We start from the raw sequence: 15,678 nt of genomic DNA, 5'->3' as shown, positions 1-15,678 counted from the left end.
GACAACTATTTGCTTTCAATAATCATTTAACCACATTCTCAAAAGTATATAATATAAAGAATGTGATGTATGAAGCTTGACCTGGATTTGAATCTCAGCTTTTCTTATTACTAACTGTGAAACTTTAGGTAAATCACTTAAGCCTCCTTTCTTACCTGAAAAATAAGGAAACGAAAACTCTCCTTTCAAAACTATTTAAATAAAATCTACAATAGCTGCAACCAAAAGTCTGAAAAGGAAGATAATGTTAAGCTTTCGTTAGCATGATCGGGAAATAATAAAATAATCCAGTAAAAGCAAAAGGTTTTGCTCCATTTCATACTAGAAAATTTAAACAAATAAGAACTGTTTCTTCTGAATTTAAATATCATAATCTGAATAAATCTTTGATATGAATTCTCCTAGCTTCCCATTAAGCTACTCATAATGACAGTTTTATTTGTAGCACTGAAAACTGAGGATAACAACAATTGTAAGAGACAGTATTTCCATTACCTATCGCTCAAATGGGCTTCCCTGGTGACTCAGTGGGAAAGAATCCACCTGCCAATGCAGGAGACTCAGGTCTAATCCCTGGGTTGGGAAGATCTCCTGGAGAAGGAAATGGCAACCCACTCCAGTATTCTTGCCTTGGAAATTCCACGGACAGAGGAGCCTGGCAGGCTACAGTCCATGGGGTCGCAAAAGAGCAGTAAACAGCTTAGCAACTAAACAATAGTCCAGGTACTTCTGAATCCTTAGCCAACGAAATTTTCTTTTCTCATCCAATTTATCTGCCTCTTACCACCTGCTTAACAGAAAACTAGTCCCACCCTTGTCTAGTCCACATCAACCAGTCACTTTGTGCATATATTCAGAACCTGCAAATCACAGTATTTAATAAGACTAGAGGTAGACAGGCGGGCTTCTCTGGTAGCCCAGCTGGTAAAGAATCCACCTGCAATGCAGGAGACCCTGTTCGATTCCTGGGTCAGGAAGATCCTCTGGAGAAGGGATAGGCTACCCACTCCAGTATTCTTAGGCTTCCCTGGATGGCTCAGTCAGTAAAAGAAACCGCCTGTAATGTGGGAGTCCTGCGTCAATCCCTGGATTGGGAAAATCCCCTAGAGGAGGGCATGGCAACCCACTCTAGTATTCTTACTTGCAGAATCCCCATGGACAAAGGAGCCTGGCAGACTGCAGTCCATGGGATCCCAATGAGTCAGACATGACTCAGTGACTAAGCACAGCACAGCACAGCAGAGGTAAATGGGTAGGAAATGTTATAGGGCAGCAAAGTTCACAGAGTAGACAGGCTACAGATGAAAAGAGCTCAAGAGGCAGTGCATTCTCCATAGAAATGGGAGCTTTCTATACTGTAACTTTGGTCATAAAATAAAAGCACCCTTACAATCACTAGAACAAATTATCCTTTTATAATCATGTAAATTATAACCACACACTGGACCAGAGCTAAGCTACAGAAATTCCTACTAGACACAAGAAATTGTGGTGGAGCTACACTCTTTAACTGGCCCTACATGTTACACCAGTGGTAACCAACTAGGTAGCCTGGCAACCAATTCTATACCCCTATCCTTTACACACATTGAAGCTAGATAGAATTATTCTCACTTGAAGATAAGCTAAAAGGACAAATGAACCAATCAAAAGCTTCTGAAAAATTCTGTATCATAAGAGAAGCATATACCTAGACCGCATATTAAAAAGCAGAGACACCACTTTGCCCACAAAGGTCCAAATAGACAAAGCTATGGTTTTTCCCATAGGCATGCACAGATGTGAGAGCTGGACCATAAAGAAGCCTGAGTGCTGAAGAATCTACGCTTTGGAATTGTGGCACTGGAGAAGACACTTGAGAGCTTCTTGGACCACAAGGAGAGCAACCCAGTCAATCTTAAAGAAAATCATCCCTGAATATTCATTGGAAGGACTGATGCTGAAGCTCCAATACTTTGGCCACCTGAAGTGACAAGCTGACTCACTGGAAAAGACACTGACGCTGGGAAGGATTGAAGCCAAAAGGGGAAGGGGACAGCAAAGTATGAGATGGTTAGGTAGCATCACTGACTCAATGGATATGAATTTGAGCAAACTCTGGGAGATAATGAAGGACAGAGAAGCCTGAAGCGCTGCAGTCCATGGGGTTGCAAAGAGTCAGACACGACTTAGCACCTAAACAACAACAGCAAAGATTTCTCTGTAGACTCAGAGGAAAAGCATAACTCTGAAAATCAGTTCAGTTCAGTCGCTCAGTCATGTTCGACTCTGCGACCCCATGGACTGCAGCACACCAGGCTTTTCTGTCCATCACCAACTCCCAGAGCTTGTTCAAACTCACATGTTCGGATGGACATCAAGTTCAAACTTGATGTCCATCAAGTCAGTGATGCCATCGAGCCACCTCATCTTCTCTCATCCCCTTCTCCTCCTGTCTTCAATCTTTCCCAGCATCAGGGTCTTTTCTTATGAGTCAGTTTTTCATATCAGGTAGCCAAAGTATTGGAGTTTCAGCTTTAGCGTCAGGCCTTCCAATGAATATTCAGGATTGATTTCCTTTAGAATTGACTGGTTTGATCTCCTTGCAGTCCAAGGGATGCTCAAGAGTCTTCTCCAACACCACAGTTCAAAAGCATCAATTCTTTGGCACTCAGCTTTCTTTATGGTCCAACTCTCACATCCATACATGACTACTGGAAAAACCACAGCTTTGACTAGACGGACCTTTTTTGGCAAAGTAATGTCTCTGCTTTTTAATATGCTCTCTAGGTTGGTCATAGCTTTCCTTCCAAGGAGCAAGAGTCTGTTAATTTCATGGCTACGGTCATCTTCTGCAGTAACTCTGAAAATAGTTAATTACTATAGGAAACAATATTTAAGAAAACAACTGCTAGAGCAGTAGAAAAATTTTATGTTCAAACATGGCTTCCAGATCCTTTTTTAGGACAGACCAGCTTTTAAGGCCATACAAGATTTCCTGGAGAGGATCAAGGTCATTATATTAACCATGTGATCTTGGCCAAGTTATTATGAAAATTAAATGCACAAATGTGCCTCACCTAAAGAATAGTACAATGAAAAGTTTGTGAATACAGTGAATATTGTGAATATATTCACTATAGTGAATAGTTAGTTTGATTTAACTAATATTTATTTGTCACTGATTTTGTGTCAGATGAAAGTGGAAACAAGATTTTTTAGTCTCTGCTATGAATCCACCTGTCAGTGCAGGAGACCCAAGAGACTCAGGTTTGATCCCTTGGTGGAGAAGATCTCCTGGAAGAGGAAATGGCAACCCACTCCAGTATTCTTGCCTGGAAAATTCCATGGACAGAGGAGTCTGGCAGGCTACAGTCCCTGGGGTCGCAAAGAGTCAGACATGACTGAGCAACAGCACACGTGCATTTAGTAGCTGAGTAACATCAATCAGTTCATTTAATCTCTGTTCCAGTTTCTTCATTTGCAAAACACAATAAGTGAACTGGAATAAATCCAGGTCCAATCCTAACATTACAATTTTAGGAAAGCAAAGTGGAAAAGCATACTGGGAATTATCAGAGCTCACTGTACAAGATGAGAAAGGGAAGTGACTAAGACACCATTCACTACTGTCATTCATTAGGAAAATATAACAAGGTCAGACAGAGAAATAGAAAACAGCAATTTCTTTGTCCTTGGTCAGATACTGACCATTCAAGGTAAAGTCTATTTTCATTCCAATGGGCGATGACAATTTTCCAATTAATGATTTAAGTAACAACTTTTTAAAAATAATGTTAATTCATTAACCAATCTACGCTAACAAGACTGCATAGTTATGAAAGAGAATAAAGAGTTATACATGGAAACATTTAAGCTAAAAGTGTGGAAGGCGGATAATGAGCTATTATATTACAAGACCACCCTTCAAGCACTGGAAAAACTCCCACCAATTTTGTATGATTTTTGCAGGTTTTTAATATTCACATTCTACCATGAGTATGATATAGAGAACAAAAGAAAAGATACCAGAGCTTGGATTTTGTCATCCCAGGACGACAGACCTCTTCCTTTAAAAGAGAGATTATCCTGATTCTCTAACTGAAAAATTACCAAACCTGATGAGATTTACACAGTTTTCTTTCTTGCCTGGAAGACAGGTACTTAGTAAAAAGGTATAATGACTGCCTTTACATACTCTGGGCTTCTCAGTTGGCTCAGCAGTAAAGAATCTGTCTAGAGTGCAGGAAACCTGGGTTTGATCCCTGGGTCGGGAAGATCCCCTGGAGAAGGGACTGGCTACCCACTCTAGCATTTCTGCCTGGAGAATTCCATGAACAGAGGAGCCCAGCAGGCTACAGTTCATGGGGTTGCAAAGAGCGGCTAACACTTACCACACTCTACATACGTCTCACGTGAAAATAAACTTTATTATTTAAATACTAAGCTCTTGTACCTGATGAATATGTAATTATTATTATTGTGACTGTGAACTACAGAGATTAATCAAGACAACATATTTATTACAACAAAGTAAAATTCAGGTAAAATGAGAAGAAATCAATTGAAAATACATGTAAGAAGAATTATTATGTGTTAATTAAGGATACTTTTAAATAAAGCAGTCATTAAACATCTTTTAATTGTGTTACTCTAAGAACATGTGAGAAAAATAAATACGGAGGAAAGCACGTCTTTGAAAACCATGTGAGATGAGTAAGCTAGCAAATAACTAATCAAGCCTAGTTATATTTCATTAAAGCTCTAGCTTTTATTACCAGTCATTTATTTTCAATGAAAGCATCAAAGGAGTTCAAAAGTTAACCCAGACACAAAAAACTGTGGGAAGTCGCCAGTAACACCTACTCCACATCAAATAGGAAATAAGTGCAGGCACTGAGAGTCTTAATTAAAGCATAGGTGTGAAGTAAAAAGGTTTTCTCAATTATGAAAAGTCACAAAAAAGTAAAAACCGAACCAGAAGAGTTTACTATAAAAAATATAAAATTTGGGGAAATATATTTTTTGCTATATCTTGTGGGTATTTTTAATATTTTTACCACACCCAAGGTTAATATCTTTATGACCTTACAAACATTTCAAGAGCCATCATTTACTTGTATCACACATGATAAACTCATATATTTTCTATTCCTTCCTTTTTTTTGTCCTGTTACATCCTTGTTGTTGTTGTTGTTGTTTAGTCATTAAGTCATGTCCGACTCTTTTGCAACCCCATGGACTATAGCCCTGCATGCTCCTCTGCCCATGAGATTTCCCAGGCAAGAATATTGGAGTGGGTTGCCATTTCTTTCTCCAGAGGATCTTCCTGACCCAGGGATTGAATCCATGTTTCCTCATTGGCAGGCAGGCTCTTTACCACTGAGCCACCAGGGAAGCCCTGGTTACATCCAACTGAATTGTTATTTCATAATCTACCAATGACTCTAACCTGCAATTTGAAAACATTATTTCACGGCACATAAAGACCAGACCATTAAAGTTCAGTCTTGAAAGTTCTAATTTAGGAGGATCAGGGATTTCAGTTAAAAAAAAAAAAAAAAAGGAGAGTTCTCAGAACTATAGAAGAGTATATAAGTATATAAGCCAAGCCACAAGGAGGATTTTGGAGATAGAGATGGACTTATTCAATGGAAAAAAAAGTCTGATTCTGTATTATATCATTTGTAAACCTGAACAAAAACTATAAATATGGCTAGTAAATTAGCTTTCCTTAGATATCTGAAAACTGTTCCAAAGAGGTAAAGGGAGAGATCAGTATTACATGATTTTTAGAGAGGAGGGTATGTGCAATCAAGTACACATCTTGGTAAAATGTACTGTTTTTCTCAAGGAGGAGATATCTTAGTGAATGGTTTTAGTGTTCCTCTAAGTATGGGAAGATGAAAGAAACTGGGTTCATAAAATTCTCCCCTAGAAAAATCTGTCTGCAGGCCTGTCCTGCCAGTTTCCCCAGAGCACAGAGTGCCTCCTGCTGATCTTCACTGTGAACTTCTTTCAGGGTATACCATGGGTCAGCGACTGAAGCAGCTGATGACTTGATTCCGAGGTTGAGCAACATTCTTTACAATCCCTTCCCTTTCTATCTTAACTTCAACCAGGGTTTAGTAAGCATTTTGTGACAAATTTGCCCCCCAGTAGTAGGAAGGCTCATTCCCAGATCAGCAAAGATTTCACTGATAGGCTCTCAATGTGCTATTACTGAACTAAGCCCAGTTAACAGTAGCCAAAAGTCTCCAGACCACCTGTCTTACTAGTCTGTTATGGTCCAAGAAATGGTTCCTTTTCATTGCTTCTTCCCACTACTAGTTATAATCGTTGAGCTTATAGTACTACATAGTTGGTCAATCATTTCAGGTTTCCTAATCATCACTGAATTTACCTGAGGTCAGTGACACATTTGGTAGTGCAAAAAACAATAATCATGTAAAATAGGCAGAATACAAATAATATAGCTAGTAACATAAATAAGGACATCAGTGAGTATTTAAGCTAAAGACTTTCATCAGGTGCAACCCAGTATTTCCCCAGGTCATCTGACCAGTTTGTTTTACATCAATCGCTGTCTTTAGGAGAAATAATATACTGGCTTCATACACAAAAGTGAAAGTGTTAGTCACTCAGTTGTGTCTTTGCGACCCCATGGACCATAGCCCACCAGGCTCCTCTGTCCATGGAATTCTCCAGGCAATACTGGAGTGGATAGCCATTCCCTTCTCCAGGTGATTTTCCCAACCCAGGGGTCAAACCTGGGTCTCCTGCATTGCAGGTGAATTCTTCATCGTCTGAGTTCACTAAAGATGTCTGCATGTACAAGGTAATCAACCTTGGGTAATCAACTCCTGACTGGATTGAGAAAGGAATGTTATCTTTAAAAGAGTAGCATGACTGGTGCCAGAAGAAAAATCAATCTTTATTGTTGAGGAGGTATTTGTCTGGTTAACCCATAATACAAATGCACAGTGCACACTAGAGGTGAGATAGGTGGCCAAAAGGGGCAGAGAAAAAGTTTATGTTTAAATGTTCCTTGTCTGGCAACTCACTCCAGTATTCTTGCCTGGAGAATTCCATGGACAGAGGGGCCTGGCAGGCTACTGTCCATAGGGTCACAAAGAGTTAGACATGACTGAGTGACTAACATTTTCACTTTCACTTCTCTGGCATAAAATATGAATATTTATTTCATCGTAACCATAATATAAAGACATTGCAATCCCTAAAGCACTTGAATGCTCCTTTCAGAATTTCCATCAAGCACATTCCATAATGTTTAAAATTAATAACTACTTTTTATTCAAAATTGCTTTTATTTTACTAATTAAAATTACAATGGCATCATTTTCTTTTACTTTGTTATAAGTATAAAATTTTTCAATTTGCTTATAAGTTAAACATGTTTTTGTTTATGTTTTAGCCTAGAAACAGAAGCACCATTTTTTAATAATGCTTCCATTAAAAAATGAAATTGAAATTCCAAGGTGAATGATAAATTAATTTTGGGACACAGTATGTGTAATTTCAGGATTTCATCTAGGAGCTAGGGCAAAACTGTTAAGCCTATGACCAAAAGCTAGAGGGACCGGGGTTAAAGATACCCATAGGTGTTCACCTTACAGTGGCAGAGCTAGGCATGAAGAGTTTTAGAAAAGTAGGTAGAACCAGAGAAGGATAAGGAGACTGACAAAATCAGATAAGACTAAGCGCAAGAGATACACAGAAAGCAATGAAATTTCTATAGCAATAAGAAAGGAAAGGATTAGTTTTACTATAGAGGGGGGAAGAAAGGGGACATAGTGTGAAAAAGAAGACAAAGAAACATATATTTGGTGATAAACTAGTAGAGACTACATCTAATATAATCCTTACAACAAGCATCAGTTTAGAGATGAAGAAACTGAGACCAGGAAATGTACACAAAATCCTGTACACTTTTAAGATTAGAATCCAAATCTAACTCCAACATTTGCATTCTCTTCACTTCAAATCTTTGCTCCCTCCTTGGAGAGAGAGGATCTGGAAGGTGCAGTGAGAATCCAAATTTCACAACAAACAATGTGAGTGGGGGCATATTATGACAAATGAGAAATCGAAATTAGCCTACTTTATTCAGAATGTTGGGTCTACTATATGAGTCTAAGAAGCAATGTAGAGATGTCTCTCATAAAACAAAAGCCCCTGAAACAATGGATATAAAAACAACTAGTTTAATGCTTAAAAACACCATCAATAAATGATAATTGTCATCATTTATTATCACTAGTCACTTTCCATATTGCCATTATGTGCTAAGTTTCTGATGAACACCATTGTGGTTAAACAATTGAGATTTCCATGTGTTTCTTTCATCTGCATTTAATTTGTTCAAGCCTTTTGAAATATTTCAGAAAATGTGTTCCCCTTCTTGCTAGTAATTTAACTTCACCTTCATAGAAAGCTTCCATATCAAGAGTTAAACTGACTTTGATAACTGAATCTCAAATTTTAGAGAAATTGAAAACCAGGTCAAGTATTTCCAATTCCCCAGATAAAAATGTTTCAGACTCCATTTTCACAGCAGGAAGTACAGAGAAAAACAATTTTTTAAAATTAACAATTGGAGTTATGACATTTTCAGTAAAGGTTCTAAAAAACAAAGAGCATTTTAAAAAATGACACATTAACAGTCAATTTGAGATTTGTCAGGTGTGATGACAACCTAAAATGGTCAAAAAGAATTTAGAGTTTAAGTAAAAGAAAAGGCAAAGGAAAACCACTGAAGAAAAAGAACCGGAAGCTCTCCAGTCTAATTCTGATTCCCCTAATCACAGCATCATCAGAAGGCTTTTTCTCTTACATGAAGATGTCATCGTCATTGGACACACAGTGTGTGACTGCTCAGTCGTGTCCGACTCTTTGCGACCCCATGGACTGTAGCCCACCAGGCTCCTCTGTCCCTAGAATTTTTCAGGCAAAAATACTGGAGTGGTTGCCATTTCCTTCTCCAGGGGATCTTCCTGACCCAGGGATTGAACCCACGTCCTCTGTAGTTCCTGCATTGGCACGCAGATTCTTTACCACTAAGCCACTTGGGAAGATATCCACCCCAAGACTTTTTCCCTTGACCCCTGCATTTCTCTACAGGCTATCCCTTCCATAGCCTCAGTTATTACCCCTGAATAATTCCCAAATCTTTCAATTGCCCCCATCCCACATTTCCATAATGCTTCAACTCAGATTTCCTAGTATCTATAGATTTCTGTTTGGATGACCATAAGCTCATTTTTTTCTGAAATGAAATTCATTATTTTTTCCTCCAAACTAGCTTTTGCATCTGACTTTCCTATTTTGATGATGGCCTATAAACATTTCTAGTCAACAGATTTGAAACCCCAAATTCTCAAGATCTGACTCCAAGCACTCTTTGAGACCCCAATTTCCAAACAAGCTCAGCAGATTCCACCTCTGCTCTTCCATTCGCCTACTTATCCCTTCAGCTTCTCTCTTCTACCTTTCATTCTATTATATCTGTCTGCTGCTTTCCATTCCAACAACACCTTCAAGCATAAAGCTTTCATTACCTGTCACCCAGATTAGTGAAATCCTTTCCATTGCCTCCTTGTTTTTGCATCTCCATTCTAATCTGTCCTACAAAACACCACAAGATCATTTCCCCAAGGCACAATTCTCATTACATCACTCCTCTCTCCAAAAACCTTCTACAGCTTCTCAGGACTTATTCAATTAAGGACAAAAGCACTATGCATTTAATGTGTATTTAACCCAATCCATGCTCCAGCAACAATGTACCATTCTGGAGCAAGTACTTCACTTTCTTTCTACACTTGTTCTGTCTTCTAACTGGGACCTCCATTATGCTACACATCCAATTCCTACCCATGTAAAAACAGAAATACATTAAATGGAAAAAAAAAAAAAAAAATACAAAAATATCTGAACACTGTTAAAAAAAAAAAAAAAGTAAGTTGCCTATCATTTCATGTAAAATGCAAAAGACTAGTAATATCCAATATAAGCAAGGATGTGGAGAAGTAAGTGCTCTCATACAGTGAAGAGTGTACATCACTGCAATAGTTTTGGAGGAAATGTAACAATCTCCTACTGAACTAGAATATGTTTAACCTTTGAGGAATTTCACTTCTAGGAATTTATCCTACCAAAAAAACCCCACACAACAAACAGCACAGGAAATACAGTCAATATTTTTTTTAAAACTTTGTATGGAGTATAGTTTATATAAATTCTAATTACTCTGTTGTATACTTGAAACTAATATAATATTGTAGGCCAACTATACTTCAATTTTTAAAAAAGAAAAGTCCACACAGTTATGCAAGGATTATTTGTAATAACAAAAATTTAAGACAATTTAGGTGTTTACAAAAATATTCTATGCTATGCATGCTCATGCTCGGTCTCTCAGTCATGTCCAACTATTTGCCACCCCATGGACTGTGGCCCATCCTCTGTCTACAGGATTTCCCAGGCAAGAATACTGGAGTGGGTTGCCATTTCCTTCTCCAGGGAATCTTCCCAACCCAGGGATTGAAACTGTGTCTTCTGTGTCTCCTGCATTGGCAGGTGAATTCTTTACCACTGAGTCACCTGGGATGCCCCTTATTCTATGCTATCCCCAAACTCTAAAATAATGTGTACCTACGACTATGTATAACTTAAGTAATCAACAAGGATATCTATATAGCATAGAGAACTATACTCAATTTTTTGTAATAACCTATAAGGAAAAAGAATAGATACATATAAACATATATATGTGTATAAATATAACTGAATCACTTTCCTGTACACTTAAATTAACATATCATTGTAAATCAACTATACTTTAATAAAATATAAAATAAAATACTGTGTATCCATTTAAAAGAATGAAATAGAGTAAATAATTACAGGAATAACAGCTAATAATTACTGACTGCTTTCTAGGAGGCAGGAATTCTTTTAAATGCTTTGCAAATATAAACTTTTTTCACAAAATCCTAAGACATGAATCTACATGCACTTGGGTGGAGACATGCTCATGCCATAGTGATGAATGAAAAACATACTACAAAAGGATACTTAAGTTACATACAAAAGAAAAAACACCATCGTTTAACCAGTCTCAATAGCGGTTACCCCCTAGGAAAGTGTTTTCAATATGGGAAGAGGAGTGGACTTCTTTTTAATCCTTTTTAAATTGTGTATATTTTTTTAAGCATGCAGTGCTTTGTAATTTTAAAATAGACTACAAACATGCATATGTGAAGACTGTAAAGAAACATTAAATAAACTGTAAGATGTTTAGAATTTTTTTTCAATTTTCAAATATTCTATATTACTTTTACTGTTTTTTGTTTGTTTTGTTTTCATAAAACCTCCACGCCTCTTTCAAGGTCCATTTAAAATGCTATCAACCACTCTGTCCTATGAGACAGTGTGTAGTAAGGACTCTGAAATCGCATAGACCTAGGTTTGAATCCAGCAGGCACCTCCTTAGTGACTGACCTTAGGCAAATTATTTAATCTCACTGGGCAAAATTTCTTATTTTGTTAGACTATGATACCAACATCATGGGCCTTGGTGAAGATTAAATATAATAACATCTGTGAAACATTTAGCACAGTGTCTACCACAAACCAGATCTTCCATAAAATCCTTTCTTCCTTGGAATACTGCCTAATTCCACCAACTTTTAATAACTTGTCTCTTCTGGGAGGCTCCATAAGCTGTAGTTTTTTGCTAATAAAAAACGTTAATGCATTTTTTTTTTTTTGCCACAACTGATTGACTTGTCTTAAGGAAGCAAAGGCATCCTACTCCCTGATTTCCTTTCACAATGACTAAGCAGACAACCTTGAAAACAGCATTCAACGCAATGCAACAGTGTGATTTCCAGAGAATCTGACATTACCTAAGCGGACAGGTGTGAAACAGAAGGTACGGTCAGCAAAAAGAATCAACATATTGGCTTATTAAAAGACTTAGTAGAACTCTTCCCCTTAATAAAAAATAAAAAAAAAAGTCCTTCAAAAAGTCAAGCTCATTGTCTTCAGTAAATCAACAGATCAAGTTTTAGCCTCCCACCTCTGCACTATCCAAGTAAACATTCAAAGCTTTCTCCCACCTTTTCTCTAATTCAGAGAAAGAAGAAAATATCTGAAGTAAAAGTTTAGCTTTATAAAGAATTATTTCTGATAATACATTTACAAACTGAAAACTCCCCCCTTTACCCCTAGGACAGCACGACAAGATATTAAAAAAAAATTAAAGGCAGAGGTAACACCTAGTCACCCCAGAGCCTCTCTAAAATTCTAAAGGCACACCAGAGCTGGGGGTGGGGGAGCTAAGATTGCTAAATTAAAAGACACTTTAAAAATCAAATAAAGGATGCCATTAGGTTAAGTAAAAAGGGAGCTTCCATTGCTAAAAATTAAGGGCAAAACACTGATGCATGAATAAAGTCAGTGCTTTTCATGATCCCAAACATGTCTCATGGGATTAAAGCTCTGTAGTCAAAGTCATGGAACATATTATTAACCTAACTCGCTAGTGAACACTCATTAGCTCAACACAAGCTCACAAGCTCCAGAACACAGTTCGTTAATAAGACATCCATCCTGCCTATCCGACAGCCTCGGTCAGCACAAGCAACTGCTCTCTCAGTACAGTCACTGAGCTGGAATTAATTCTTAAGCGCCTTGCAAAAAGCTCTGGCAGAAAGAAAACAGGAGACACTTACCTTGAGAAGCAAAGGCAGCCTATCCAACTTCCGGTTTTGTTAACAACTCGTATCTCTTTCTCAGCAGCTGGGTGGAGCCAGCTTACCCATAAGAAGAGAGTTTCCCAAACTAAGCAGCAAAACAGGATTTGCAAGACCGGCACTAGTCTCAGGACTCTGCTTCTGAGAATTAACCCTCTGTTCTACACAAAGAAACAATTTTACCATTACCAACTAATCACTGTTTCACTGAGAAAATTAAATTTTTGTCTTTAACTATAAAACCATTTGAAATACAACCTGCTCTGTATAATGCTAAGTAAAGACAGAGAACCTGTTTGTGCTTAGGTAAGGGTTGCCAAATTTAGCAAAATAAAGCATAGGATGTTAAATTCAAATTTCATATAAACAACCAATCATTCATTAATATAAGCATTATCCTATGCAATATTGATGACACATTTATATTAAAAAATGATTCATTGTTTCCCTAAAATTCAAATTTACCTTCTATTTTATCTGACAGAGTTTCCCTAATTGCTCAGTTGATAAAGAATCCGCCTGCAATGCAGGAGACCCCGGTTTGATTCCTGGGTCGGGAAGATCCGCTGGTGAAGGGATAGGTTACCCACCCCAGTATTCTTGGGCTTCCTTTGTGGCTCAGCTGGTAAAGAATCCGCCTGCGCAATGCGGGAGACCTGGGTTCCATCCCTGGGTTGGGAAGACTGCCTGGAGAAGGCCACTATTCTAGCCTGGAGAATTCCATGGACTGTATAGTCCATGGGGTCACAAATGGTTGGACATGACTGAGCGACTTTCACTTAGCTTAGCTTAGTTTAGCTTAGTTTATCTGGCAACCTTATCTAGGGAATAACAATAATTAGCAGACTATTGCAATTAACTACAAAAGGTGTAATAGAATCAGACTGCATTAAAATGACACCTTTGAAAGTGCAAGTGACATAATGCAAAATAATTCTTTTATTACGCAAATTTTACTTTGGGGCTTCCCATGAGGCTCAGTGGTAAAGAATCCACCTGTCAATGCATGAGACTTAAGAGTCCTAGGTTGGATCCCTGGGTGGGGGGGAAGATCGCCTGGAGGTGGAAATGACAACCCACTCCTGTATTCTTGCCAGGATAATCCCATGGACAGACTTGCCTAGTGGGCTACAGTCCATGGGGGTCACAAAGAGTTGGACAGACTCAGGCTGAGCATGCACACCTTGGAATTCAGGAGTTTTGTTTGTTTTTGTTTCTTTTTAAAGACTTTAGGCTTTGTTTTGCCAAGATTTTTTTGTCAAAAAAAAAAAAAAAAAAAAACAGGGCTAGGAAAAGACAATAGTAAATACTTCAGACGATGACTAGTATGTGCAGACTGAAAAACAGACTGTCACACATGCCTTGACTTGTGATCACTAGTTGGCAATCACATTAGTAAATTTTCTAAAACTTTTTCAAAAGGGAAAAGAGTAGGGAAAGAACACCATCACTTTAATCTTTAGGAACTTGCCACAAATTAACAAAAGCCCCCTCTACAGGATTTTAGAGAGAAGCTTTAAATAAAGAAGACTCTGATTTTCTATCCTAAAGCTGCTTGGAACGTGAATGAACATAAATGGAGTCAGTTGAACTTCAGTACTCCCATATTAAGGGTCAAGTGGTGATGTAACTTTCTCTAGTTATAATTAGACTCTTTCCAGGAATAGTCCCCAGTGAACACTTTACATGCCAAAAGCATGATAAAAAGTCTATAAAACAAATAATTCTTAGAATATGCTATCAATCTTTCATCCTAAAGCAATCTTAGAAAGCAGTATGATATGGCAGAAAAAACTGAATGGAGAGGTTTAGCACTATCTAAAACCACCCTTTCCAGGCTTATCATTTCCCTTAAAGTCCCCAGTCCTAATTCCCTTTATCATTCCCTCCCAGAAGCTCACCTCTTGAGCTACTTGTCAGCTGCCAGAAAAGAAACGCTATTTATTAGAGTCTTCAATGGACACTGGACTCTGAGAAGTAGATACCAGCCCATTGGATCCCACTCTCAGGTCTCTAAATTAGCAGTTCTCAAATTTTGGGGTTTCAGGACCCTTTTGCAACTCCTAAAAATCATTACAGCCCCTAAGAGATGTTTGGTTATGGGGGTGATATCTGTCAATATCTATTGTATTAAAAAAATTTAATGAGATATATTTAAATACTTATTCACAAATTCCACATATTTATTTATGGACAAATGACAATAATGAACTCATAACATACAATTTTTTTTTTACTCTTAATATTTTTTCCTCTTGCTGTTATAAGTGTTTTTCAAATATAAGAATTCAGTGAGAAGAGTAGTATTGTTTAAATTTTTACAAACTTCTTCTGTGCCTGGGTTAATAAAAGACAGCTGGATTCTCATACCTGCTTCTCCATTCAGTCTGTTGCAACCCAATACAACACATCGTGCAATCACTGGAAAAACCCACTGCACACTCATATGAGAATGAATAAGGCAAATAAAGTATAGCATGAGCAATAATAACCATCTATTAGGCTTCCATTTTGAACAAGCACATGAATTATATCTAAGTCTCACAAGGACTCTAGGCAAAAGGTATTTGTCATGGACATACTGCAGCTGAGAAGGCTAAGGCTGTGCCTGGTTAAGTAAATAGCCCAAAGTCAGGCAGATAGAAGTGGCCGACAGGGATCTAAGCCAGAGCTACTGACTCTCCATATACTGAGTCCCACTGCCAAGTATGAATGAGGGTGGATGGGCCAAACATATAAATCTTCCTATTGCAGTCAGCATGTCATTAAAAATTACATTCAGGTACAATATCTCCAATTGATTAGACCCTGCCTCAATTCCATAAAGGGTTTCCCTGACAGGTCAGTTGGTAAAGAATCTGCCTGCAATGCAGGAAACCTGGGTTCGATCCCTGGGTTGGGAAGATCCCCTGGAGAAGGG

General features: G+C 37.9%; 1 protein-coding gene across 1 annotated transcript in view; it reads right to left on the bottom strand.

Annotated features, from left to right (window-relative positions):
* The window catches only part of FRRS1 (ferric chelate reductase 1), a 52,136-nt gene extending 39,241 nt beyond the window's left edge, over positions 1 to 12,895 (bottom strand). The window contains exon 1 of the mRNA XM_070364185.1: positions 12,738 to 12,895. The gene's annotated coding sequence lies outside the window, so the exon portion shown is untranslated. The remainder of the gene's footprint in view (positions 1 to 12,737) is intronic.
* Between the last annotated feature and the right edge of the window lie 2,783 nt (positions 12,896 to 15,678).

This window comes from Bos mutus, chromosome 3 (genome assembly GCF_027580195.1).
Source record: "Bos mutus isolate GX-2022 chromosome 3, NWIPB_WYAK_1.1, whole genome shotgun sequence".
NCBI classification, from domain to species: domain Eukaryota; kingdom Metazoa; phylum Chordata; class Mammalia; order Artiodactyla; family Bovidae; genus Bos; species Bos mutus.
Note: the sequence above shows the minus strand (reverse complement) of the source record. Positions and strands in the feature narration are given on the sequence as shown.